Source organism: Amblyomma maculatum, chromosome 3 (genome assembly GCF_055883805.1).
Source record: "Amblyomma maculatum isolate TAMU_Amacu chromosome 3, ASM5588380v1, whole genome shotgun sequence".
Taxonomy (NCBI): Eukaryota; Metazoa; Arthropoda; class Arachnida; order Ixodida; family Ixodidae; genus Amblyomma; species Amblyomma maculatum.
In genome coordinates this window covers 9023598-9051570 of record NC_139346.1, presented here as the reverse complement: position 1 = coordinate 9051570, position 27973 = coordinate 9023598, and the positions used below count along the sequence as shown (strand labels likewise).

Here is a 27973-nt window from a genome sequence, read left to right as displayed (position 1 = left end):
TAGCAATTTCATTATAAACTCCATTCTTATTTCATTTTTATTTTATTTTTTTGTCAATTAGCGGTCGCCGTCGTCAGACAAGTCGTCCTGCATGTTGCTCCTTTTACCCGGAAGTTAACGAAGAACTCGTCCGCACCGTTATGAAGACGATTGTTCGAAAGGATAACAATTCGGCGTTCTCGTTGTCTCGGCATCATTTCACTAGAACTGCTAGCTGAGAGGCGCACACGGCCACAAAACATCAGTCATGATGTATGTGCACCCCTCGAATGTATTCAGGAAAACAAAAGGGACGCAGGAGGTTTAGGAGGTATGATCTAGTCCTGAAAGTGGTAGTGTGTCCCTCTTAATCACTTGAGTAAGAGACAGAGAAGATCGGCATCGTGGCCACAGACGTTCCGCCACGCTATGCTCTGCGGCCATTCCAACGTGTTAGCAAACACATCGCAAGACATCGTCGCTGCCGTATTCAGCTGATTGTAGTACATATATGAAAGAGTATATGTGTGATCCGTACTAAGCTCGCCATACGTGTTTGATACGACGTCCCGTATATTTGCTTGTGTTATATACGTGATCGGGATTGGGACAGGGGGCCGGTAAAACACTGCACGGGAACGGGCCGTGGGCCAGGGCTTTCTGTGTATACAGCTTCTTTTGGAAATGAAGGAATCCTGCCGCTAAATTTGGTCCAGTGATTTATTTGACGCCGAATAAGAGAAAGCGTATTGTAGACAGAGGAGTAAAATGTCTTCCCAAAACTTTCTTGACGAAACATTTTTCTTCTACAGGTACTACACTACTGCCCTTTTTATCTGTTGAGAAGAATATTCCTGCAAGTTTTTTTTTTTTTTTTGTCTCATCTTGGCATATTTTTATGTACTGGCGGTAAGCAGTACATTTTTAAGGCGTCTGCGCATGCAGACTTTGTCGGGCCCGGGGCGGGCCTAGTCGCGGAAACGCGGGCCAGGTATGCGCCTAGTTCATGTGTGAATGGGGCCGGGCTGGGCTCGGCCTTTAAACGGTGGGCATGGGCCGGGTCCGGACCGGAAAATCAGGTGCAGTGCTCTAGTCATGGCGTCGAGCGTGTGTTAATGCTGGAAGCACGTAGAGCATGAAAGCTTGCAGCGCGAACCCAAGACCCTTTTTCCAAGAAATTTCTATAAGCCAGCCAGATATATCAACTGAGTTTACATTGGGCAGTATCAAATAACTATAAAAAAACTATTGCAATTAGACCATAATCGTTCAGCGGTTCAATTGTGCAAGTGCGTTTAACATGCAGTACATAGCTTTTTATGTTATTCAGTAAGTCTGGCACACCAATTTCAGCGAGTTTAACATGCAGTACATAGCTTTTTATGTTATTCAGTAAGTCTGGCACACCAATTTCAGCGAGTTTAACATGCAGTACATAGCTTTTTATGTTATTCAGTAAGTCTGGCACACCAATTTCAGCGAGTTTAACATGCAGTACATAGCTTTTTATGTTATTCAGTAAGTCTGGCACACCAATTTCAGCGAGTTTAACATGCAGTACATAGCTTTTTATGTTATTCAGTAAGTCTGGCACACCAATTTCAGCGAGTTTAATATGCAGTACATCGGCAAAAGAAATTATTTTTGTGAGCTTTAATGGGCAGCTTGGTGGCATCACCTGTTGCCTTAGTGTTGATGCTAAGCTTTCACTATTCTCTTAAGTACCACAGCTTGCTATTGAAAATAATGTTCAAATTGCATTATTCATTATACCATTAGTCTCTTACATTCCTCCAGGCCTCTTATTGATGAATGACTGCTGCTTGTTAAAAGCTAGGAATCAGTTCTAAATTGTTTGTGTTTAAGCAGTTAAACCTCATTTTTGAAAAAAAATTCTTGTGTTTCTTTTTTGTATAATAGAAGCCAGGAAAACAAAAAGGGGGAGACAGCATCTTAGGCTGGAATTAGATCAAAAGGTAACCCTAGCAAAAAAGACCAATAGGGTGCGTTATTGGTTTTATAAGAATCGGTATTGGTTCTGTAGGTATTCTATGTGTTTTATCTGCATTTCTATGAGACTTATTCAGAAACTCATAAATCTTATAGACTGGTACATATTTGTCCTATAGGCAATAGTATTGGTTTCATAGGTTTATCGGTGGGTTGTATAAGAAAAGTATCAGACCAGTGCAGAAGCCCATACATCTTATAGGCTGATACATGCTTGTCTTGTAGACTACTACATATTGGTTCATGTGTCTGATACATCAGTATGCCTTTGTTTATGGGTCTTGCATGCAGGATCAGTACGTTGGAGATTTTAGGTCTTTGTCATTGTTTCCTTTTCCATCTCGGACACATCCCCAAAACTCCCGCATTCATTCCGTTTATTGAGTGTTGCCGTAACGTACAATATTAGCCGCAATAACAATTGAGAACGCTGCGCGCGGTCTCAACAAACTACGTACGGTTGGAGCCGCAAGACGCGCGACGCTGTTGCTACTGGATCACTGAATGGAGATGGGAAAGCACGCGGATATAGCACGGTTCTGTCGGGGCCCAGCTCAGTCACAATCACCTACATGTGCAGAGCAGGACGGTGAAATGGATTGAGAGGCGCGCGTCCAAGCAACTGCATGCAACGCTGCAACCGCCGCCGAAGCGAGAGGAGTCGACATCGAGCACGCGACGAGTACGGCTCGAGCTGCCGCTGCCGACGCGATGCCGGCGGCGCTTCGCAGCGGAGAGGTAGGTTTCCTTCTCTCACTCCCACTCCCGCGCAAGCGTTCCCGTGCTGGCCTCTCTCGTCCTCCTTTCCACCTCTCCTCTGGGCGCGCATGCGCAGCTCCGTAGAGGCATTGGCGCTGGCGCGATCGCTGATCGGGCGGCAGTTCGGTCGGTGCCCTGTGTTTATAAGTTTTCGCCGATTTTCGGGGTGCTTCTCGAGGATATCAACGTTCCAGCGCACGTTCAGCTTTTGATCAGGTGCGTGTGCATCACTTGCAACTTCGGGCTGACGTTTATACTTTGTCAGTGTATGATGTGGCTTTGCGTTGCAGAATGCCGTTGCCTGCACGCCAACAAAGGAATTTGAATCGCGCGGTGTGATATAACGCAGCGTCGAGTTTTAAAGTTGTCGGCACAATTTCTTGAAAGTATTGATGAAACTTTTTAGCGTTATACTGTTTTCGAATATCGTGCTCACTGTGTTTAAGTGGCAGAACCTGTGGTGAGGCGCAAGGCGGAATGTTGGTTCAGCAGCTACCTCGGCGTTCAGTAACGGCGCCTCTCCTAACTGCCTCCGCATGAATACGCGCGCAATCGCGGTTGCCGGTATATGTGTGGACCGATTTTTTGAAGTCATGGTGGTGTCGCGTTCTTGAAATCGCTTATTTTTCAAGCTGTAACGCAATTTTTTTATTTCTTTCAGGTGCCTTAGCATTCGAGAGACATCATCGGGCCGAAATCCGCAATCTTGGAATCGAGGGCTACCTGGATGCAGTCAATGTTTGGATTATGTGCCAGTATGCGTTGCCGCAGTCATTGTGGATTAAAATGTGTATACATGCACCTGCTGCGTAACTCATCCCTAGAAAATGGAACATAGCTGCCCTCTCCTTTCAGGTGTCCGGAGAGGAAAACACCCGCAGCTACTCGATGAGACCAATATTCCATAGGGCCTACAAAACCAATAGGAAGCCTACTGGTTTTGTAGGTCTATCAGATTATTGACAGCTATGGGTGTACTAGCATTACAGACCTATCAGTTTATCAGATGCCATAGGACCGATAAAACCATAGCCTATGCGACCAGTAAACAATTGACCTATAAAACCAATACTCCAGTAGACCTGTAAAACCAATCGGCTAGGATACCCATAAGACCAATACTCTGGCAGACCTATAAAACCAATATCAATAATCTGATAGGCTATTAGTTTTCTATCGGATTTTTTTGCTAGGGAAGCAACTACATGTTTTTGGCTACGTTGAAGTAGTTAGTAGGCTTATCTATGCATAACTCATATTGAATAAAAAATTGTCATTGGCAATTTAAATACACTTTTGCGATATTCTGGTCCTCCACATAAATAAGAGTTAAAATCAGTCAAAAATTTTTCATATTGTGTCTACTGGAGAAAGGAATGGCTTGTTTGCAATTTTAATGGCCTGGGAATGCAGATATTATGCATGTAGTGATCACACAGCCTCAGCTCTCTGTGTTAATTTCTACAGTTCATGTTACAGCTAGTGATCACTTTTGTATATAGGAAAGGATTTTCACTGTACAATTGAGTGTCACAATTAAAGGCCTGTGATTAATCATTACATGGCACTCTCTGGCACGTTAAATGATTGGCATGGTGCATGTGCAGAATTAGACATATGATGAGGAATGTTTTTAAATGCCTGTCCCAGTCTCATCTGCCATCACTGCAAATATGTGGCTGCCTGCAACTCAGTATTGATTTCAAAGCTCTGGCTTGACTTAGAAAGGGGTCCATTCACAGCTGGTTCATTTATTGCTGTCTTGAAGCCATTGGAGGGCCTGTCTAAGAGTGCACTGTCTTAGCTCAGCGAAACTGACAATAAATGAACACGCAGCGCAGTGCTAATACAGTGGAACCCCACTATAGTAAACTCGGATATAGTAAAATGAAACTGAAGTCCCAGTTCCTCTTCCATAAGCGACATCTTTTGCCTAAATGGTAAAAACATTTTTGGTAACAATCAGTTGTCGTAAAGTGCACCTGGCCACGGGGATGCACTTCCCTTGAAATTACATCACTGCACACGCACTACTTAGAATCGAAGGGCAGATATAAAAAAACAAACAAAAAAAACGCAAAATTGCTTTTTTTAATGGCTTTACCATCAGGCTCACCAACACTAAGGAGCCAACTTTACATAAGCCTTAGAACCGTGAAGGAAAGAATACAGTGCATAGGATAAAAAAGTAAAGTTGGCTATGAATATGGAAGGAAGGTGGTGCAGTTCACTCAGAAGTAAAAGAGAGGAAAAGCGTAGCAAGAAGTAGGGAAAGAAATAAATGTCCGAGCTGCAAGGCGAAACACAAGGTAGTGATGGCAAGAAATGTAGGCGCGGGCATGTTCAGTTTTGTTGTGCTTGACTGTCGCATACATTTCTCATCTATTGCCTTTTAAATGCCCTAAACAGTGGAACGCAATGCCGTGTACATTCAAGGCTTTGGTTTTCACATGAAATCACTCAGTTGAACAATAATAGAGTAGAACGTTGAGCTAGTTGGTGTAACATCTTGGAAGAAGGCAGCAGAGCAGGGGAACAAAACCGAAGAAGCGCACAAAGACACAAGGAGAACGCTGCACTGACAACTATATTGATCTGAACCCACGCATCTTTTCTCCCTTCACTTTACCTCTGCAGCTAACTTATTCCTTATCTTTAACATCCTGCCAACAAGCGTAATCTAATTCCTTTTTCAACAGTACCATTGAAGGCGTGGTAACAATTGGTCTTCCGAGTTCCTGATTGCATGTGCTTTGTAAATTTCCCTTGTTAACCTGCCTTTATTCCTTCTCAAAACCTTCCCATTGTGAAGGTCAGCTGGACATTTTTGGTCTTTGCAAATACAAATAAAGCAGCCTTTGCAGTGCACTGGGAGGTTGATGTCTGACTTCTCCGATATTGCTGCAGTGTGCTCTCTAATTTTGTTATTAATGAATCTTCCTGTTTGTCCAATGTATTGCATGATGTAGGTTGTTTTTTTTTTAGCGCAAACAAAGACAGACAAGACAGGCGAGACGTTTGCGCTAGAAAAATAAAAAAAAAAACCTACATCAAGATGAACTACCAACTCGCCCAGCAGGAAGTTTTAATCAATGTATTGCTTCCCACAATGTAAGGGAATCTGGTAAACAATCCCCTGGATACAATCGGAGTACCTTGTCCGGTGCGCAGTTTGGCATCTAGACTTAAACTCCTAGTTATTCACTCGACCAAACATGCCTTTGGCTCTGTTTTATGTCGCAGGGAACAATCCGGATGCCATGTCTGTGTCCAATCTTCATCAAATTATGGGTCAATCCATGGTACCACTGACCACTTATTTCTTTGTTTAAAGAAATAATGTAAAGGGCATCCTCGGAAAAAGGAGCCGTCCAAGCTTACTTTGCGTGCGCCTTTACTGCTGATTCTGATCACATGTCGGTGGCAGCACTTTCCAAAGTGTGGAGGCCACGTGCTCCTGTGTTCTTATATTGCCTCTAGCTGTGCTATGTCGCCGCATACTTACATGCCAAAGTTATTGGCGCGAGCGCAAGACTGCCTGTCTTATTTGCGTGATAGAAAAAGTTATGCGTTCACATAACCTTTACTGTGTCTCATCATCATTATCATCATCATTTTCTATCCCTTAAAGGCCCCAAGTGGGGTATTACATTGGGGGGGGGGGGAAATCGATAACATATGTATCAACGGTCAGTAAATGAAAAACGAGAACAGGCACTACAATGCAGTAATACAACAGCAATTCAAGAATACCATAAATTGTACCTGAGCGCAATTCAAAAACTCCTAAAACAGACTATGGGCAGTAAGAGCAAAAACAAATGCAACATAGACCACAATCACTAACTCGAAAGAATAAAAATTGCACAGAAAGGAAACCATTGTAGTTGTTCGTTTAGATGGGCAGCAAGTATAGTCGTAAATTTAAATGTCATGCTTGGAGGCTATTGATTCGGGTAATTTATTCTATGCTGCAATTGGTCTAGGAAAAAAGGACCTGTTGAAAGCATCAGCGTGACCATGAAGACGCTGAACGCTCATTGAATTATAATGGCAACGAGAAGTGCGTAGTGGCGACTCTAAGAGCAATTTTGGTCAATGAGGACAAAGTTGTGCAATTTTCTGTCGGAATTTCCAGTGGGTGAAGGTTAAGGGAGGCTTTGATACCAGTTATGTAATCCAAATAATGTGCGCTAAAATGTTGTTATCTGAGCACTGTTGCGATACAGTGCTTGTCGTTCAGACTTGGCACTGTATGCGACTACTTTTTTAGAGTACAAACATTTTCGTTGAATTGGGAACCAGAAATCTTGCATCTAGAAAGAAAAGTGCAAATTTTCTTGGGCTCACTCATTCAGAATGCACCTTGAATATTTTAATCTGAGTGCTCGCTTTGTCTGTTTCATCTGAGGCAGTTGAGACCATTGCGCATTATTTTGAGCAAGTGAGTCCATTTAACCGAGCAGCTGGTGGGTGTGTATGTAGGCACACCTTCTTCCTGTAGGTATTGCTTTATGTACACTGGAATATGGACACTGCCTCCTTGCATTTCAATCTTATAGTTGGTGCTGTGCAGTGGTAGCTCATATGTCTGTTGGTTGTACAATACATAGCTGCCTTTTGTGGTGCCACCTCAAGAACGATTTCTAAACTCTGCAAGTGATACCTTTTTAATTATGTCTGCAGACCTTGTGCAGGAGCAAACGAAAAAAAAAATAAATAAAAGGTTATTTTCTAAGGCCCAGACAAAGGCAAATAAGTTTTACTCAGTAGCATTGTTGGTTGCTGCACGACATAGTGCAGATGATTTCTAGCTGAGTAGCATCTTTGTGTTGCTCTGTGCTGTCGGTAGCTAAATAAGTTTGGGAAATTTAAACTTCACCCATCTGAAGCTCTGATGCGCAGTGTTGCTCATGTTTTCTTTCTGTAATGTTCTGTTGTTTTATAGAGTTGCCAGAACTTGTTGACGTCTTCAATACTTCTGGGATGGCTGGTGCAGCAGCAGGAAATACTGGAGGTGCTGAGTGTTTTGGCCGTCCTGTAAGTGTTGATCAACTGTTGCAATGAAAATTAAGTTAACCTGTAGCCCTTTATAAGAGGCACCTATTCTGCATTATTTTTTTATACCTGTTGCTAAGCATGATTCTCTCTGAAAGTACTGTGTGTCAAGTTGGGCAGTGTAAATGCCTCATTGGGGCACTGAAAGTTGACCTGTCAGAGCTGCACAGTCTAAGCAGTTAGAAATCTAATTGTCCCAGATACACCTTGAGTTTTACTATGAACAGAGGAGTTTAACATCAAGTCTAAACAAAGTTTGTTGCGCTGTTGGGGCCATGAAGGCGGCACATCTATTAGATCAAAGTAGGGAATTCGCTTGTAGGATGAAAGAGCACTGAACAAGTGTAGAGGGGGAGCCTCAGTTAGCAAGCCGAGCCAACATTTCGACAAGGGGACTTGTCTTCGTCTGGGCAGTACAATTACTGGTGGAGGTTTTAAATACGCTTTTGCTTCCGAAGAAGAAAAGCCAGGGGGGGGGGGGGGGAAGAAGCAGGGCGAGAAGTGAAAGAAGGTTTCCTTGGGTATGAATTTCTGTGAGCATGGAACCAGTGCCTCCATCAATGAAAAAAAAAGAAAAGAAAAGCAGCAGCAGCAAGGAAATCTAATATGCGAAGTAGACGATTGTCAGCACCGAAAGCAGGTTCGATGCTGACACGTGTTTCTTGAAAGGGGACAGGTAGAACGAAAGGAAGAAGATGGTTCACCCGTTATGAAGGAGCACTGAACAAGTGTAAAAGGGGTACGCCTCAGTTCACAGGTCGAGCCAACGTTTCCACAAGTGGACTTGTTTTCGTCTGGGCAAAGTGATTATCACTGGCAGGGGTTTAAATACGCTTTTGCTTCCGAAGAAGAAAAGTTTAGGAGGGAAAAGTGGGTGAGAAGAAAGTAGGTGAAGGAGTGTGGAGGGGAGAATGGGTGGTGAGAAGGAAGTAGGTCATGCAGTGAAAAAATAAATAAATCTTTAGTATGTATTTCTCAGCTTGGAATCAGGGATCTTGTGGCCTGCAAAAGAAGTAAAAGCAGCATACCAGGAAAAACTACAATACCGGGAAGATGATTTGTCACCACTTAAGAGGGTTTGGTGCAGATACACCTTACAAAGAGACAGGCTTTGCAAAGGGCCCTGATAAGGAATATATCTAAGGGGACCAATTCTTAAAACTTTCTGCAAAGCTGGTGGTGGTGGTGGCGGGGGGGGGGGGGGGGGAGGAGGGGGAGGTGTGTACAAAGTCAGAGGATAATAACCGCACAGTGAACCACAAATGACATGCAAAAAAGAAAAAAGGTTTGAGGACAAACTCAAGCAACAAGTGATAAGGGGGAAATGTGTTTGGAGAAACATGTACAGCTTATGCTATTGCAGAAGGGAATAGAGTGTACATGCGTTGTGAATAAACTGTACAATTAACGCTATGTGGGATTGTTTCCCCGAATAGTTATGTTGCATAGGGAATATACTTAAGGGATATTCTTAAGTGGTGACTAATCATCTACCCGGTATTGTAGTTTTTCCTGGTATGCTGCTTTTACTTCTTTTACTGGCCACAGGATCCCTTGTTCCAGGCTGAGAAATACATACTGAAGATGTTCTTTTTTTTCTTCACTCCATGACCTACTTTCTTCTCATCTTCTCACCCATCCTCCCCTCCCCACTCCTTCACCTGCCTTATTCCCACCCATTTTCACCTCCACAGCTTTTCTTCTTTGGAAGCAAAAGCGTATTTAAACCCCTGCCACTGATGATCGCTTTGCCCAGACGAAGACAAGTCCACTTGTCGAAACGTTGGCTCGACCTGCAAACTGAGATGTACCCCTTTTACATTTTAGGAAACGTAGCGCAAAGAAGACAAGGACAACTGCAAACTCACCAACTCACCCAATTCAGCATTTTTGTACCCCTTTTACCCTTGTTCAGTGCTCCTTCATACATTGAAAGGGACAAGCATTCCAAAGGGACCTGATGAGCAATGCAGCTGCATGGGAACAGCTATCAAGAGGTTTTGGAAAGGGGAGAGAAGGACAAAAAAAAAGTCAAAATAACAACAAATCAGAGTATACTATACCTGCCAAGCATGGCATTATCTGAAACAATTCAAGGGGGAACCAAAGTAACAAGTAATGAGAAACAAACATGTTTGAAAAAACAATTGGAGCTTATGCTTTTACAGGAAGGGGGGGCGGGGATCCAGAGTATGCACATGTGCTATGAATAAACTGTACTATTTACACTTTAAGGGATTGTTTTCATGACTAGTTGTGGCAGAGAGGAAATATATTTAAGGAATACTAATGCTTCTTTCAAAATATTGTTGCAAGATAACGACAACGAAGTGTTTCCTTCACTTGCCTCGTGGAAGGGACAGGGAGATAACAAAGTGGGCCTGGTTCCATGTTGCTGCTTGCGGCTATGCTAGTTGAGGCTGTTGTAGATATACTGTAAATACTCACGTAACAATATTTGCTCCTGTTGGTTCCAATGTTCTAAATTTATGGATTAGATATGCCACCCTATATTTTGTGTCCCTTGAAGATTTAAAGCCCAACATGGAGAATAAATAAATAAATTTCAACAACCTTACGGTCCATCTGATTGAAATGCTGGGAAACTGCCTTTGGGAGGGCTTTGCCTGTGTCTGCCCGATGTTCATTTATCCTTCTGTTCATTGATTGCCCTGTCTCTTTCGGAGAAGTTCGGAGCTATAATTGAAAACCTACTTGAAAAGCCATGCCCTTTGCTGACTGCAAATATCGCTCTGTAGGATGAGCAAATGAATGCGCTTCCTCGACTGCCATGGGCAAGGCACTGAAGCGTGGGGTGCAGCACAGATGTCCGCACAGCTTCTCCGCACCTCCAGTTCCCCCAATTTACTGCATGTAACACACTGCTCCCCTGCAAGTTCACCGTCGTCTGGGGAAGCCATCGCGCAGGGCGAGCCACGAAACTTTCGCTTATCAGTGACGACTTGAAATGTGCCCATGCCACAAAAGTGTAATGCGATGATCAATTACAGTACTGGTACCGGCAGCTGATCAGAGTTATCAAAGCTTATGCTACGCCGCACGTTCAGACTATAAGGATGGTCGACTCTGGCAAAAAACAAAACAGATCTGCCGCTCCAAACGGCCTGGAGTAGAAGTTGCAGTGAAGGCATGTTCGCGAATGTGGCAGTTAGTCTTACCGTCATATTCATGACTGCGCCTTCACTCGAACTTCTACTCCAAGCAGCCCCTGAGGCCCGTTTTTCGTTTCAGAAAACAACCTCCACTCGAATAACTCCCACAGTGCCAGAGAGAACTCGAGTTTTCTCAAGAATCTCTAGTCCGCAATGCCGCTGCCTTGGCGCCGCTCCTCGACCACTCCACTTGTAAACACTGAGGACATCACATCGTTTGCTCGCTGTGTGGACTTTGTTCTACCGGTATACCAAACTTCACGAAAGTGGATATGACGAGGATGCACCAAACCTTTCTCTAAAGCATTGGCTGAAAGTGACAGCGACCCAGGACATCTGGCACGTTATCGTTTTACAGGTGTGGCCGTGGCCTCTTGCTGCCCGTGCCGAGCTTTTATAACTGTGATCAGCCGCCGGTACCAGTACTGTAATTGATTATCGCATTATGCTCCTGTGGTGTGGGTACATTTCAAGTCGTTGTTGATGAAGTGAACAACTTTTCGGAGCCTACTGAGTGCAGAGTTGAGGCGCGCATTTCACGGTTAATGGTGAGCTTGAAGGTGGACTCGAGCTGTGGGGGAGGCGCACTCCTTCCATAGCTCGCCCTTTCTGATGAACGGCGGCAAACTTGTTGTGGGGGAACAGCATGTCGCAAGCAGTAAGCTGGGGTGCACCGAAGGCGCGGTGGGGCTGTGCGGACATCTGTGCTGCACCCCACGCATCAATGGCTTGCCTGTCACCTGAGGGTACGTAGTGCGTCTTCGGACGCGCGGCACTGTCGAGGGAGTGCATTGGTGTGCTTGTCCTACGGATGGATATTCGCTGCCAGCGAAGGCATTCTCTTCAAGCACATTTTCAGTTAGGGCTCCGAATTCAGGTGTATGCGCTGAAACGCACTGTGAAGCAGCATGCAGGTTTTCACCGTTTGCCCCCGAGCCCTCTGAAAGCCAAAGCCATGTTCATAGAAAGTGCCGGCTTTTACTTTTTTTTTTTCCAATGTATTTTGATGTCTGTCAAAGCATGAAAATAAAAAAAAAAAGGCAAAGGGCGAGAACATCTCACACCAACCGAAGTATTCACACCATTTCTCAAAGCCTATGTCATGTACTGCGTAAACTCTACGTCACCAGCAGCGACTGTTGCCAGGCGCAAAAGCATTTTTGGTCGTTTTTCACAGCCACCCTTTTCATCTAGCCCGCAAAACAAGTTCCACTATGCTCTTAACATCCAACTTGCTTGCGAAGGTTGTTTAGAAGACTCAACATGAAAAACTAAGCGTGCTACTTTAGCACACAGTTTTCGGGCCAAAAGTACGCCTTAATTTCATCCCCATACGCCATTTGCGCTGCTTCGAGTGGAGAGAGAACTTGTCAGAAGAAATGCCGAGTTGGATTCATGAATCCAAATTGGCCCTGAAGTGGAGGAGTGGCTGTTTTCTCCACTCCAAGCACTGGTGGTAGAGCATCGAGTCGAGGCACGTTTACAATATGGGCGCTAGTTGGCATTCATGTGAGAAAACCATTGAGAACTTACAGTACAAGAATCAAACTGAACTTGGTGGTCTATATTGCTGAGACTTTCAGTTTGCACATCCCATTCCTATTATACCTGCAATGCAGTTGCAGGCTTTCAGGCACCGTTAAAACATTCACAGCGCCACTTGGTTTCGCATTCAGTGGGAGTACCCATTTCATGGCAGTTGTATCAACACATGAAGCTCATGATAATTTTTGATGGCAATGTTTGTACCTCCAGCCGTCAGTCAGGATTTTAATTGAGATGTCCCAAGTTTGGTCAAAAGGTTTTCTGTGGGTAAAATTAATGATAGAGCACCTGTTGGGACATTCGTTAAAACAGATGCTTGGGCAAGTTGGTAACTCATTTTGACCGGAACAGCGCGCACTAAGACACAGACAAGAAGAGAGACACGACACACAAGAGCGCTGACTTTCAACTGGTGTTTATTGTTTGGAACGAGGCATATATACAAGTTCCAACAACACAAGGAAAACAACCATCCTTCATAGATTCATAGTCAATTCATGCATGTCACACTGAACAAGGACGATAACAACATTATCATTTTCCCTTCACTAAAGATGCCAATTCTTTTGAACTGATCGATAAAGAGGGGCTACTGACGCATGCGTCTTTAGACCAGGCGATGTGCGCTGCTTCGATTATTTCGCGTGTTAATTGGTCACTGTGTTTACTTAAAATTTGTGTGCTAGTGAAGTCAGGGTGGCAAGTTTTGTTTTCACAGTCTCTACAATGAATCCCGAGATGCCCTTTTACTGTGTTATGCACGTTATTATTGTGCTCCTTCAGGCGTTCATTGAGGCATCTCCCCGTCTGACCCACATACAGCTTGCCGCATGACAAGGGAATGGCATACACTACACCTTCTTCACGTGACACGAATCGATTTTCATGCTTGATGTCGCAATCTCTGGGAACGAAATCAGTATTAACCATTTTGCACATCTTCCCAAGCTTATCTGGAGCCGAAAATATAACCTTAACTCGTGCTCTATTCGCTATCTTTTTTAGTCTGTGGGAGAAATGATGAATGTAAGGTACAACAGTAATTATTTCTTTTTCCTTCCACGTCTCTGAATCTGCCTGCTTCCCTTTTCCATTTTTGCTCAAGCTACTGAGAATAGATTCGGACACTGATACTAGTAGCTGCTTGGGATAACCAGAAAAATTGAAAGGGTCAAAGGTTGTACAATGTTTTCGATATGTAGATGACTTTCTCGTTCTTATAGACTCTAATGTGGAAGAATTTGACGCAGTCTTTACGCAGATCAAAGCTAACTTTGTAGAGTGCCTTCATCCCCTCATACTAACTACTGAAGTGCCAGAAAACAATGTCATCCAATTTTTAGACCTCAAACTCAGATTAAATTTTTAGACCTCAAACTCCATCACATGTGTTGGTCTTACCAGCCACGAAGCAGAAAGCCATTGCTCTCTTTTACGTCATCTCATTCTAAGCTGGTGAAACGTGCTGTGGTGAAGTCATGCTATCACAACACGCTTAACAAATCCTGCATGCACTCCATGCAAGATAGTTTCCTTCTCCAAACCGATCGGCTCGTTAAGGCTGGTTATCCCAAGCAGCTACTAGTATCAGTGTCCGAATCTATTCTCAGTAGCTTGAGCAAAAATGGAAAAGGGAAGCAGGCAGATTCAGAGACGCGGAAGGAAAAAGAAATAATTACTGCTGTACCTTACATTCATCATTTCTCCCACAGACTAAAAAAGATAGCGAATAGAGCACGAGTTAAGGTTATATTTTCGGCTCCAGATAAGCTTGGGAAGATGTGCAAAATGGTTAATACTGATTTCGTTCCCAGAGATTGCGACATCAAGCATGAAAATCGATTCGTGTCATGTGAAGAAGGTGTAGTGTATGCCATTCCCTTGTCATGCGGCAAGCTGTATGTGGGTCAGACGGGGAGATGCCTCGATGAACGCCTGAAGGAGCACAATAATAACATGCATAACACAGTAAAAGGGCATCTCGGGATTCATTGTAAAGACTGTGAAAACAAAACTTGCCACCCTGACTTCACTAGCACACAAATTTTAAGTAAACACAGTGACCAATCAACACGCGAAATAATCGAAGCAGCGCACATCGCCTGGTCTAAAGACGCATGCGTCAGTAGCCCCTCTTTATCGATCAGTTCAAAAGAATTGGCATCTTTAGTGAAGGGAAAATGATAATGTTGTTATCGTCCTTGTTCAGTGTGACATGCATGAATTGACTATGAATCTATGAAGGATGGTTGTTTTCCTTGTGTTGTTGGAACTTGTATATATGCCTCGTACCAAACAATAAACACCAGTTGAAAGTCAGCGCTCGTGTGTGTCGTGTCTCTCTTCTTGTCTGTGTCTTAGTGCGCGCTGTTCCGGTCAAAACCTGTTGGGAGCAGCTTGGCTCCACAGAAAATTTCAACTGTACTGATATTTTGAGGTATGCAATTGTATGTTACCAAAGCTTTACTTGTTTCGTTTGCTGTTTCTTCCAAATTCGCTTGTATTATAGTCACAAATGCATGCATTCAAGATTAAGCGGAAAGGGAAGGGTTCGAGAACTTGGGTTTTGTATTTTCTACACCGCTAAAAGATAAACTGTTCATGGAGTGAAGTTCGTAATATAACAGTGTTTTTTTTTTGTATAAATGCTGCTGTGTAAAAACAAAATTTCGTTGTAAATTAGGATGGATTAGGGTGGCCGTTAAGAAGCGGCAGATGTTTTTTTTTTCTTTCTTGTTTTTTTTGCCAGAGTCGACCGTCCTTGTCGTCTGAACGTGCAAAGTAGCATAAGCTATGGTGGATGCGAATGTTAAGAAGCGGCACATTTATCTTTTTTTTTTTTTGCGAGAGTTGTCCATTTTTGCATTTATAAATCAACGAAAGCATGCGGTCAGCTGTGATCATGACACCGGCTTTTAGAAGGGCAGTACTGGTATATCTAACCTGACCAGATTTGGGCTGCATTTGAGAATTTTATTCACTTATTTTGCATTAATAGGGGCTGCCATATTTGTTACAGCTTACAGTATTTATTATTTTGTTACAGTATTTGATTGTTTTAAATGTTAAAAAGAGGGCTTTAATTTGTGTCTTGTTTCCTTCCTCTTCAGTTCATGCGATGTCAAAATTTCCCCACCTACCTTACTCTATGGTCCAGAGTTTTTTGCGTCACAAATTCAACAATGCAGCGAGTGCATTGAAGAAAGCAAGCAAAGAATCAAACAGGAAGGGTCAGGGTTCGGGCTAGTGGGTAATCTACATGAGGTTCCATAGCGCACATTAAAGAAGGGACAGAACACAAGCGCTCGTGTTCGGTCCTTTTCTTGATGCGCGCTATGGAACCTCACGCATAAACAGGAAGTATGTTTCACTTCTCATTCTCTGATAAAAAAAAAAAAAAAACTGCTTCCAAGATTCTAACCCGCACTCCTTTACTCTGAAAAATGGAACTATTATATTCATGTCAGGATCAGATAAAAAAACAGAATGCCCCGTTGTGGTTTCCATTACAGGTTGGTGGCTTTGCCATAGTCTACATTTCAAATACGGCGTTTCAGACATTGCGGTTTCCAACTCCAGCTCAGCTTTTTTTACTTTTGTTTTGTCATCATTCATAACCATGTTAAGAAGGAACAAACCATCTGGTTTCTAAAGCTAGTTCTTGTAGCAGTATATGATTGAATGTTAAAAAGCCTACCTTAATTTGTGTCTTGTTTTCTTCCTTTTCAGTACACGTTGCGTCCAAAGTTAGGAACCTATCCAGGTGTGCGGTCCGGACTTTCTACTTGCTTTCGTTTAGCACGAGATCAGTGTTTTGCTACTCTATATAATGGTGTATTGTAGCACTGTTTCTTGAAAATTAAACTCTGTAAATAGATATTGAGTGGCATAGGCGTATTTCCTTTCCATGGACTGTATTGTGATTTAATGATGCGTGATATGGTATGGCAGAAATTGTTTGCTGCGAGTACTATGAAAGACCCCATAGTGGAGGGCTTTGGAAATTTCGACCACCTGGGGTTCTTTAATGTGCACTGACATTGCACACCACTCAGGCGCCTTGCTTTCCACCTCCATCAAAAAGTTGCTGCTGCGGCCGGGATTCGATCCCACATCCTTGGGCACAGAAGTCTTGGATGGATGGAAGGATAGAATATAGGAGCATCCCCTTTGAAACGGGGTGGTAGCAGTAGCTATCATGCTCATTTTTCTCCATATATCTTAATTATTGATTTAGAATAGTTAACTAAACCATCATTCTATTTATTAAATTTTCCTCCTACATTACTAACATTATGTCACTTATCTGCTTTTAAGCCACCAATCTTCCAGCCGTTTTTTGCTAGTTTCCACCGCCTGTTTATTCACCCGGCCACTGTTATCTCTAAACCCCAGAGCTTCAGGAACAGTGATTGCGCCTGCATCAACTTCCGGATGGATACCATTGCATTCGAGTATAATATGGTCAATTGTTTCACTGGAGTTTCCACATACAGCACATGTGTCATCTCCATTGTTAAACTTCTTTTTGTAGCTGCGTGTTCTAAGGCACCCTGATCTAGCTTCAAAAAGTAGGGCACTGCCTCTTGAGTTATCAAAGAAATCTTCCTTCCTGATCTGCATTTTCCACTTTCGGTATATTTCCACACTCTGTTTCTTTTCCATCAAATTTATCCAATTTTTACCTTCTGTGTTTTTCACCTGTTGCTTCATGCTCTTTATTTCTCCGTCGTTGTTACTAGCATACTAGTTAGTTTCCTAGTTCTTTTCCTCCATTGTGAGTCAACGCTTTTTAGGTACAGGTATTTAAATACCTTAGCTGCCCATCTGTTACTGTCCAATTTCCTCAGGCGTTCCTCATATAATATTTTACTCTGAGCTTCCCGTACTTCGAAAGATGCCCAGCCCATATCTCCCTGTACCGCCTCATTTGTAGTTTTGCCGTGGGCACCTAGTGCTAATCGTCCAACGGATCTCTAATTTGTTTCTAATGTCGACTGTACCTCTGATTTTAGGCACAAAACCGCATTTCCGAAAGTAAGTCCGGGCACCATAATTCCTTTCCAAATAACCCTCAATACCTCATACCTATTCAGTTCAGTTTAGTCGTTCAGTCGTGTCCGACTCTTCGTGACCCTATGGACCATGTCACGCCACGCTTTCCGGTCTCTCACTATCTTCCTAACATCACATAACTTTATCTGCAGTGCCTCGAGGATGCCATCTAACCAACGCGTTCGCTGCCTACCCCTTCTCCGGCGACCCTCAACCTTTCCCAACATCAAATCTTTCTCCAGCGACTCCTCTCTTCTCATCAGATGACCAAAGTAGCTGAGCTATAACTTTAAAATTCGACCCTCCAATGAGCAGTCAGGGTTTATGGTCGATAATATCGACTGATTTGATCTTTTGGGAGTCCAAGGAACTCTCAAGAGTCTTCGCCAGCTCCACAATTCAAACGCGTCAATTCTTCGGTGGTCAGCCTTTTTCACAGTCCAACTCTCGCATCCATACATCACAACTGGAAAGACCATAGCACGAGTTATACGGATCTTGGTTGGCAGAATAATGTCTCTGCTCTTTACTAGGCGGTCAAGGCTAACCATTGCTCTCTACCTATTGTATCCCCACAGTGCCTTATGCTTCATTATCCCGGGATTCCTTCGCCCTTTGGCCTTAAGTGATTGCTCATGCTTTCCAATGTATGCCAATCCTTCGTTTACCCATACCCCCAAATATTTATATTCTGCTACTCTAGGTATTTCAAGGCCTTGAAATTTAAGACCCTGATCAGTTGAGCCGTTGAAAATCATCAGACCCGACTTAACTGCGCTGAAACTGAAGCCTAGAGCGTCCCCTTCGTCTCCGCAATACTTAACTAGAGTTTGCAAAGACTCTCGGCTAGCAGCACAATATCGTCTGCATACATCAAACCGGGGAGGCGCTGCTCTACCGCCTTTCCACCTAAACTGTATGACAGGTTAAAACCTAGGTTACTGTCTTGTATCCTCCGTTCCAGGTTTATCATATAAAGCATGAACAGCACCGGTGATAGAGGACAGCCTTGTCTTAATCCTTTGCATACTTTGACATCCTCCGTACTTCTTATCCCTTCCCACGTAATTTCTACTTTGTTATCCCGGTATATTTCCTGTAGGAAATATACCACAGCACCACCACGGTGGGACATTGCACTCAAATGCTTTAAATAAAGATATAAAGGAAGTTGTGTCACATATATTCAGACTGGGTGGGTAAAGTACAGGGACGGAAATAACGGTAAATTAGCTTAAGTAACATTGACTTTTGAAAACTGTCAACCAAGGAGCATGAAAAAGGGTCATGACAATGGACACAAATGTCGCATTGAGGTGTTTGTCGGTATTGCCCTTCATTTATGTTTCTCGGTAGCTAGTTTTCAAAATGTCGAACGTATTTTCAGCATTTGGCAGCTATATTTTTGGTGCATTTTTGCTACATTTTTGTAATGCATCAAAAATATAAGCGCATCAAATTTTTCATATATTTTTAGTGCATTCCGAGAATGGTATAAATTATGCTTTTATATATTATTAGTATACTTTTCTTGGTTTGGAAAATATAGCTGCAACATATTTGTAATGCTCCAAAAAATATGAGCGTATCCTGTTTTTCATATATTTTTAATCTATTCTAAGGGTACTTTCTGCCAGCATGAAAAATAGGTCAAGTACATTAGTAATACTTTCAAAGTACATTGTCAGTCTATAGGTGGAAGATTTTGTGAACCCTGCCAAGCTGAAGAAAGTACATTTTAAGTATGTTAGGAATATATACTCAACAGGAAAACGCATATTTTAAACATTTTTATATAAAGATATGCAGTGTTGTACTCCTAGTATATTTATAACATATTTGTATGGCATTGGGACAAAAAAATGCGAAATTAATACGAAATAAATACAATGCGTTTGAAGTACATTTTTAGTGTGGCTGTTTTTTGCTAACTTGCAGGCTTTTGTCAGCAGTTTCCTTTGAGACGACCTGTGCCTCTGTAACCCTGCTTTTTACATTCTCTTCGCATGGCGAAGGGGGTGAAGTGGTAGCTTCTTCAGGAGGCGTGTTCTCGAGCATTTCTGTGAGGACCTGAAAGAATATGAAATATGCACAACACAAATGCCAGCCTACTATGAAGAAATACATAAAAATTCATGAAAACACTGACAAAAGCATTTTCTTTCTTTAGTATCAATAACCACAGTGCCTTAGACTACATCCAAAGATTAGGAGCCTCAAGGAATTTACTATCCTGAGACGTGCTCATCCCTGCACTCTGTTCTTTTGCATTGTGAAAAATGTAGTTGCAAGATTCTGTTCAAAAGAAGTCAGATTTATACTGATTAACAGCACAAGAGTGAGTGCAACTTTACTAACGAGCACAGAAAACTGCTGCCACTGCACCAATATGGTGCATTTTGACAGATATATGTTCAGAGGGTGAATAAGAGAGAATACGAAAGTTAAACTCCGACCAAAGGTCTCAGTTTTATGCTGTACAGATATACCCCCGCGTACTACAACGCTGATAGCACGCAATTAAAAAAAAAAATACTGTCCCACCGCGGTGGCTCAGTGGTTGTTTTGACGAATGTCGTCGAAAGAAAACAGACGGGCTGCCGAGTCACACATTATTAACTGGTGGGCCTCGTGCCGCCGACTGGTCGCTGCGGCGCACAGGATATGTTCACACGATCCAGTATACAGTTATGGCCCTCGGGTGCCGATTGCTAGGACGCTAATTTCGAGGCAGAGGGATTTGGCCCCGCCACAGCAGATGCAAGGCGCCATGTGTAATATCCGATGTATGGAGATTCGGGCATGAGAAATATTTCCCGAGCCACTATGTCCTTCACATAGCTCTAGTCAGTTCGCGGAACGTTGAACCACACAAGCAAACCACGGACAGGCACAAGGGTACCTTAAACACTTGCCTCCCGCCGCTTTCTTTTGGCGAAGGCCGCTCTTGGAGGTGGCGAGGCGTTATTGTTGTGCGGGAACACTGACGGAACGACTCCGGGCTTCAGTCGCGCTGATTTAATTGGAATTCCGAGTGCCCGCATCGTTCCCAAGCTCCGATAATAGTCACTGTCACGGAAATGGTTCGAGCACAACACAGTTGATTTCGTAGGTACGAAATTTTTCCTCTTCACGTCAGAGACCCACCGCGCTGAAAGTTTCTTGTCCTTTGGAAACGTGTGAAACACCACATCGTTCCGGCCGCAGGTGTTCGCGCAGCCGAATGCTGCGCAGAACGACAACATGATGGCCACTTGTCGCTACACCCACTCCACACAGAACGCTCGAACTATAAAAAACAAAAGGCACTAGCAAATGATTATGTTGAATCGTCGTTCGCCACGCCAAAGCGCGAGACGCAGCGGAGCAAGCAATGCGCGACAGGCAGGACGGCCGGCCGGCTCGCGGGTCCCCGTGAATGGCGTCACTTCCGCCAGCTCTCCAATTTTGCCATCCCCCAACCCGGCGCTTCCGGAGGCGACGGGGCCGTGTCCGCGCGGGTTTTTAAAAGGCGATTGCGGCTGTTCTAACGGACAGAATCGAGAAAAAATTTACACATATGATTTTCGAGGTCTTTTCTTCCCAACCACAGCATTTCATGCAATTTGAAAACCGCTTCAGCTTCCCATTGAAAACTTGAAAGAGTTTCAAATAGCGATTCCAGCATAGCGCGCGGCTCTAAATGAATACCCAAGCGTGCATGGCGTCTCCAGAGGGACGTAAAGGACTATAGTAAAGGAATTGCAGGGATCGGTTTAAGCACCTGGAATAAGTAGCCTCTTTGTTAAATATCGCACCAATTGCATAGCATGTGAAAATAGCTCCGAAGAGAACCGCGCCCTCCTCTGTACCTCAGTTATCCCGGCGGCCGCTACGCGCGGAGTGGCGAACGTGGCATGGATGGATGGATGGATAGAATATAGGAGCGTCCCCTTTGAAACGGGTGGTAGCAGTAGCTATATCATGCTCATTTTTCTCCCTATATCTTAATTATTGCTTTAGATTGGTTAACTGAACTATCATTCTATTTATTACATTTTTGTTTCTACATTACTAACATTATGTCACTTCTCTGCTTTTAAGCCACCAATCTCCCAGTCGTTTTTTGCTAGTTTCCACCGCCGGTTTATTTATTCGGCCACTGTTATCTCTAAACCCCAGAGCACGGTGGAAGAAAGAGAGGTGCTCCGACGGCGCCGCGAGGAGCGGCCGCTTAGTATGACTTTTACGCACGACGCGGCCGCCAGGGGCAGCAAGGGTACTGGGGGATACAAGACAGTAACCTAGGTTTTAACCTGTCATATAGATTAGGTGGAAAGGCGGTAGAGCAGCGCCTCCCCGGTTTGATGTATGCAGATGATATTGTGCTGCTAGCTGAGAGTCTGGAAGAATTGCAAACTCTAGTTAAGTATTGCGGAGACGAAGGGGACGCTCTCGCTTCAGTTTCAGCGCAGTTAAGTCGGGTCTGATGATTTTCAACGGCTCAGCTGATCAGGGTCTTAAAATACAAGGCCTTGAAATACCTAGAGTAGCAGAATATAAATATCTGGGGGTATGGGTAAACCAAGGATTGGCATACATTGGAAAGCATGAGCAATCACTTAAGGCCGAAGGGCGAAGGAATGCCGGGATAATGAAGCATAAGTCATTGTGGGGATACAATAGGTATGAGGTTTTGAAGGGTATTTGGAAAGGAATAATGGTGCCCGGACTTACTTTCGGAAATGCGGTTTTGTGACTAAAATCAGAGGTACAGTCGACATTAGAAACAAATCAGAGATCCGGTGGACGATTAGCACTAGGTACCCACGGCAAAACTTCAAATGAGGCGGTACAGGGAGATATGGGCAGGGCATCTTTCGAAGTACGGGAAGCTCAGAGTAAAATATTATATGGGGAACGCCTGAGGAAATTGGACAGTAACAGATGGCCAGTTAAAGTATTTAAATACCTGTACCTAAAAAGCGTTGACTCACAATGGAGGAAAAGAACCGGGAAACTAACTAGTAAGTATGCTAGTAACAAGGACGGAGAAATAAAGAGCATTTAGCAACAGGTGAAAAACACAGGAGGTAAAAATTGGATAAGTTCAATGGAAAAGAAACACAGTGTGGAATTATACCGAAAGAGGAAAATGCAGATCAGGAAGGAAGATTTCTTTGATATCTCAAGAGGCAGTGCCTTACTTTTTGAAGCTAGATCAGGGTGCCTTAGAACACGCAGCTAAAAAAAGAAATTTAACAATAGAGATGACGCATGTGCTGTATGTGGAAACTCCATTGAAACAATTGACCATATTATATTTGAATGTAATGGTATGAACGGTATGAAGGGCTATGGAACGAAAAATGGTAGGGGTAACATTAAGAGATAGAAAGTGTGCAGAGTGGGTCAGAGAAATAACTCAAGTTACCGACATTCTAGTAGAAATTAAGAAGAAATGGACATGGGCAGGACATGTAGTGCGAAGAGAGGATAACCGATGGTCGCTGAGGGTAACAAACTGGATTCCAAGGGAAGGAAAGCGTAGCAGGGGGCGGCAGAATGTTAGGTGGGCGGATGAGATTAAGAAGTTCGCAGGGGTCAAGTGGATGCAGATAGCACAGAACCGGGTTAAGTGGAGAAATATGGGAGAGGCCTTCGCCCTGCAGTGGGTATAAGCAGGCTGATGATGATGTAATGGTATTCATCCGGAAGTTGGTGCAGGCGCAATCACTGTTCCTGAAGCTCTGGGGTTAGAGATAACAGTGGCCGGGTGAATAAACCGGCGGTGGAAACTAGCAAAAAACGACTGGAAGATTGGTGGCTTAAAAACACAGATGTGACATAATGTTAGTAATGTAGGAACAAAATTTAATAAATAGAATGGTGGTTTAGTTAACCATTCTAATGTAGGAACAAAATTTAATAAATAGAATGGTGGTTTAGTTAACCATTCTAAATGAATAATTAAGATATAGGGAGGAAAATGAGCATGATAGCTACTGCTACCAGCCCGTTTCATAGGGGACGCTCCTATATTCTATCCATCCATCCATCCAGCTTGTCTCTTCGCTCGTTTCACTGGCGTTTCAATGGGCGCGTCTAGGACGGGCGCTTGTTTTTGACACATAGGGGCGTTCGCCTGCTTGAAACAATTTTTTTTTGTTGGAATTATGTACCTCTATATTTCTGCCCATTTTCTAGGTTATAATTTTCTAGGTTATAGGTAAACAGCAGAGCTGCATATCAGCTCTGCTGTTTACGACGAACGCGAGTGAGCGATGCGTAAAGAGCATCCAAAGGAGTGCAAGAGGACTATGTGAGCCTTCACAGCTGCCAACATGTGCAAAGTTCCAGATACTGTCGCGCTGAAAAAAAAAAAAAAAAAACGAACAGAGTTACGTTCGCGCACTCCACGAATTGAATTTTTTCTCGCCGTTCATTTTTTTCCGGTTGATAGCAAAGACACGCACATGTCCCGATTAATTGCATTGCGGACAATTGTAGAAGGCTTTTTATGCAACCCAAATGTAAACATGACGCAAGAAATTTAAACAGCGGAACCCGTAGGCGTGCCTTTGCTCGCATTTCTTTTTATTGCCATTACACGTGCCTGTCTTGCATTACAGCCCAATTTGAAGGTAGGATGCTATAAGGCGATTCCATGTACGATCAAACAAAGGATGGTCGGCCGACCTTATAAATTGATTTTAAAATTTTGATATACTGTTGCCCGATGACTAGAAAGAAGATATCTGCAATTGGATGTGCTGCCAATTTTTTTTTCTTTTTCGGGGCATAGGAAATTAATAATAACGAAGTGGAGTGCCGCGCTTATTTTTTCTATTGTTTTTGCCAACTTTGCTTATTGATTAGACTGATTACAGAAATTATAATAAAGCAAGGTAGCTGGAAATGGTCTGACTAAAAATATGCATGCTTTTGTTTGTATTCAGATAATTGCTTTTTTTTTGGGGGGGGGGGGGAGAGTGCAGATTTTTTTATTTATGTGAACAATAAAGGAGAATTTGGTGGCGCATAGCGGTTCCGGCTACTCCTTTTCACCTAGTCTGTTCTTATGAAATCTCCTAAAATAAAATAATTAGTTTTCACAGGAAAGGAAAGGCATAGTATCTGTCACAAATGTTCTGTGGACACCTGACTCGTGCCTTTAGGGAAGGGAGGAGTGTGGGAGTGAAAGCGGAAAGAGAGAAAAAGGTGCTGCAGTGGAGGGCTAAGGAGTAATTTCGATCACCCGGGTGCGTATTTGGGTTTGCTCGGTACGGTGGCTCCGCAAGGGACAAAACGACAAAAGAGACGAAGAAAGCGGGCCATTCCGACTAGCGTCTACCTCCCCCAGGAGCCGAGCAGCCTAGCTACAGTGAACCTAGCGATTAGCGGCGCATGCTTTTTCAATGGGCGTCATGTTGGACGCGGCACTAGCTTGAGAGAGCCTACAATACTATACTACTACTACTACTACTACTACTACTACATAATAATAATAATAATAATAATAATAATAATAATAATAATAATAATAATAATAATAATAATAATAATAATAATAATAATAATAATAATACACATTAATATTTCTTTCCTAAATTAAGACTGTGAAGATAATATTTAACCAGTTAATTCGGCCGTTACCTACAGACAATTCAGTGCCAACTTCGTGTAACGGGTCCCTCTGTACTACTACTACTACTACTACTACTACCACCACTAATGATAATAATAATAATAATAATAATAATAATAATAATAATAATAATAATAATAATAATTGTAGTAGTAGTAGTAGTAGTAGTAGTAGTAGTAGTAGTAGTAGTAGTAGTAGTATTATAGGCTTTCTCAAGTTAGGGCCGCGTCCAACATGACGCCCATTGAAAAAGCATGCGCCGTTAATCGCTAGGCTGCTTGGCTCCTGGGGGCGGTAGACGCTAGTCGGAACAGCCCCCTTTCTTCGTCTCTTCTGTCGTTTTCTCCCTTGCGGAGCCACCGTACCGAGCAAACCCAAATACGCCACCCGGGTATCTGACATCACACGGACGCCTCTTCTTTTCGCCTCCATCGAAACGCAGCCGTCGGCGGTCGGGATCGAACCTGGGTGCTCCGGCACAGCAGTCGGGCATCTTATCAACTGCACCACGCGGCGGGGCAAAATCGGGCCTGGAAATGAAATTTTGCCTATTTTGCAGGCCTTTGTCTCGAAAAACGTTTGTGATAGAGCGGCAATCTTCCACACACTGTTCTCAGCATACTTATGTATCAAACTGCGAAAGCTTATATTTACATAATGTTTCAATATACAGACGTACGATCGCGCTAATTTCAAGAAAACAGCGAGCAATGAAAATTTCTTAAGGCAAATAATTTTTCTTCTATTTCTTAAACTTTGTCCCATATTCTCCTTTGCTTCAGCTTTCAAATTCATTGAAAAGATATTGCATAATTTAGTTGCGCTAGTAATTACGGCCACTCCAATAACGCCCTTGCACAAGTCTCAGTGCACGAAGCAGGATTCAAGATTCTACGACATTTGTGAATCGCACACCGTTTTTCAATGTGGCATAATATTGTATTTTGTCATTTATGTCTTGGCGTTGCAAATTATCTGGCAGACAGCGTAGTGAATGATTCGGAAATTCGTACGCGTGGTGTTCCTGATGCGCTTGTGGCATCGGGCAGCACAGAGATGTTTTTTGAGTCTTACCTTCACCAAAACACAGATTGAGCAAAAATACGATAAGCAAGCAACGTATTCCAATTATTACTAGTGAAATGAAGAAATTGTGAAGGTCATGGAGAATTCCCTCATTAAAATCGAATGTTTCTTAGCTGCAGTCGTTTACTTTAATCATTCGACGACGCACATTGCCTTCATTCCTGTGCACAGTTTCTTTGTTTCTTTCATGCAGTCCAGGCTATGCATGCCTGCAAGAAGTGTGAACGGCAGATCGAACGCTCGGCACGCCAGCAGAAGCGGCGGAGAGGATGGCCCCCAGAACACGTGCTGACCCTAGCGGCTGCCCTCTCTTCTGGTCACACTAAGCGGCCGCGCGCTCGCTGCAGCGTGGCCGCGCCGTCGTAGTAGTAGCACCTCTCTTTCTTCCACCGTGCCCCAGAACTTCAGGAACAGGGATTGCGCCTGCATAAACTACCGGATGGATACCATTACATTCGAGTATAATATGGTCATTGTTTCACTGGAGGTACCGCATACAGCACATTGTTAAATTTCTTTTTGTAGCTGCGTGTTCTAAGGCACACTGATCTAGCGTCAAAAAGTAGGGCACTGCCTCTTGAGTTATCAAAGAAATCTTCCTTCCTGATCTGCATTTTCCACTTTTGATATAATTCCACACTCTGTTTCTTTTCCATCGAGTTTCTCCAGTTTTTACCTTCTGTGTTTTTCACCTGTTGCTTAATGCTCTGTATTTCTCCGTCCTTGTGACTAGCATACTTACTAGTTAGTTTCCTAGATCTTTTCCTCCATTGTGAGTCAACGCTTTATAAGTACAGGTATTTAAATACTCTAGCTGACCATCTGTTACTGTCCAATTTCCTCAGGCGCTCCTCATATAATATTTTACTCTGAGCTTCCCGTACTTCGAAAGATGCCCAGCCCATATCTCCCTGTACCGCCTCATTTGAAGTTTTGCCGTGGGCACCTAGTGCAAATCGTCCTACGGATCTCTGATTTATTTCTAATGCCGACTGTACCTCTGATTTTAGGCACAAAACCGCATTTCCGAAAGTAAGTCCGAGCACCATAATTCCTTTCCAATTACCCCTCAAAACCTCATACCTATTGTATCCCCACAATGCCTTATGCTTCATTATCCCGGCGTTCCTTCGCACTTTTGCCTTAAGTGATTGCTCATGCTTTCCAATGTATGCCAATCCTTCGTTTACCCATACCCCCAGATATTTATATTCTGCTACTCTTGGTATTTCATGGCCTTGTATTTTAACACCCTGATCAGTTGAGCCGTTGAAAATCATCAGACCCGACTTAACTGCGCTGAAACTGAAGCGAGAGCGTCCCCTTCGTCTCCGCAATAGTTAACAATTCTTGCAATTCTTCCAGACTCTCAGCTAGTAGCACAATATCGTCTGCATACATCAAACCGCGGAGGCGGTATAGACCGCCTTTCCACCTAATCTATATAATAGGTTAAAACCTAGGTTGCTGTCTTGTATCCTCTTGTTCCAGGTTTATCATATAATGCATGAACAGCAACCTTGATAGAGGACAGCCTTGTCTTAATCCTTTGCATACTTTGACATCTTCCGTACTTCTTATCCCTTTCCAGGTAATATCTACTTTGTTATCCCGGTATAGTTCCTGTAGGAACTCTATTATCTCATAACCGATACCTTTTTCTTTTAATATGTTCCACAGG

At 43.3% G+C, this 27973-nt stretch overlaps 2 long non-coding RNA genes across 7 annotated transcripts in view; one reads left to right on the top strand and one right to left on the bottom strand.

The window, feature by feature from the left end:
• The window catches only part of LOC146194183 (uncharacterized), a 667843-nt gene that overhangs the window by 6259 nt on the left and 633611 nt on the right, over positions 1-27973 (bottom strand). The gene's annotated exons all lie outside the window — the stretch shown is intronic.
• LOC146194187 (uncharacterized) lies at positions 67-26735 on the top strand. Of its 6 annotated transcripts, none has more exons than XR_014705787.1 (5): positions 67-252; positions 1900-1955; positions 7697-7788; positions 16254-16287; positions 26486-26735. It is a non-coding gene; the product is annotated as an uncharacterized LOC146194187 (long non-coding RNA). The 6 variants fall into 6 exon arrangements; XR_014705785.1 differs by having other exon boundaries at positions 67-310; XR_014705788.1 differs by lacking the exon at positions 67-252 and adding an exon at positions 575-791.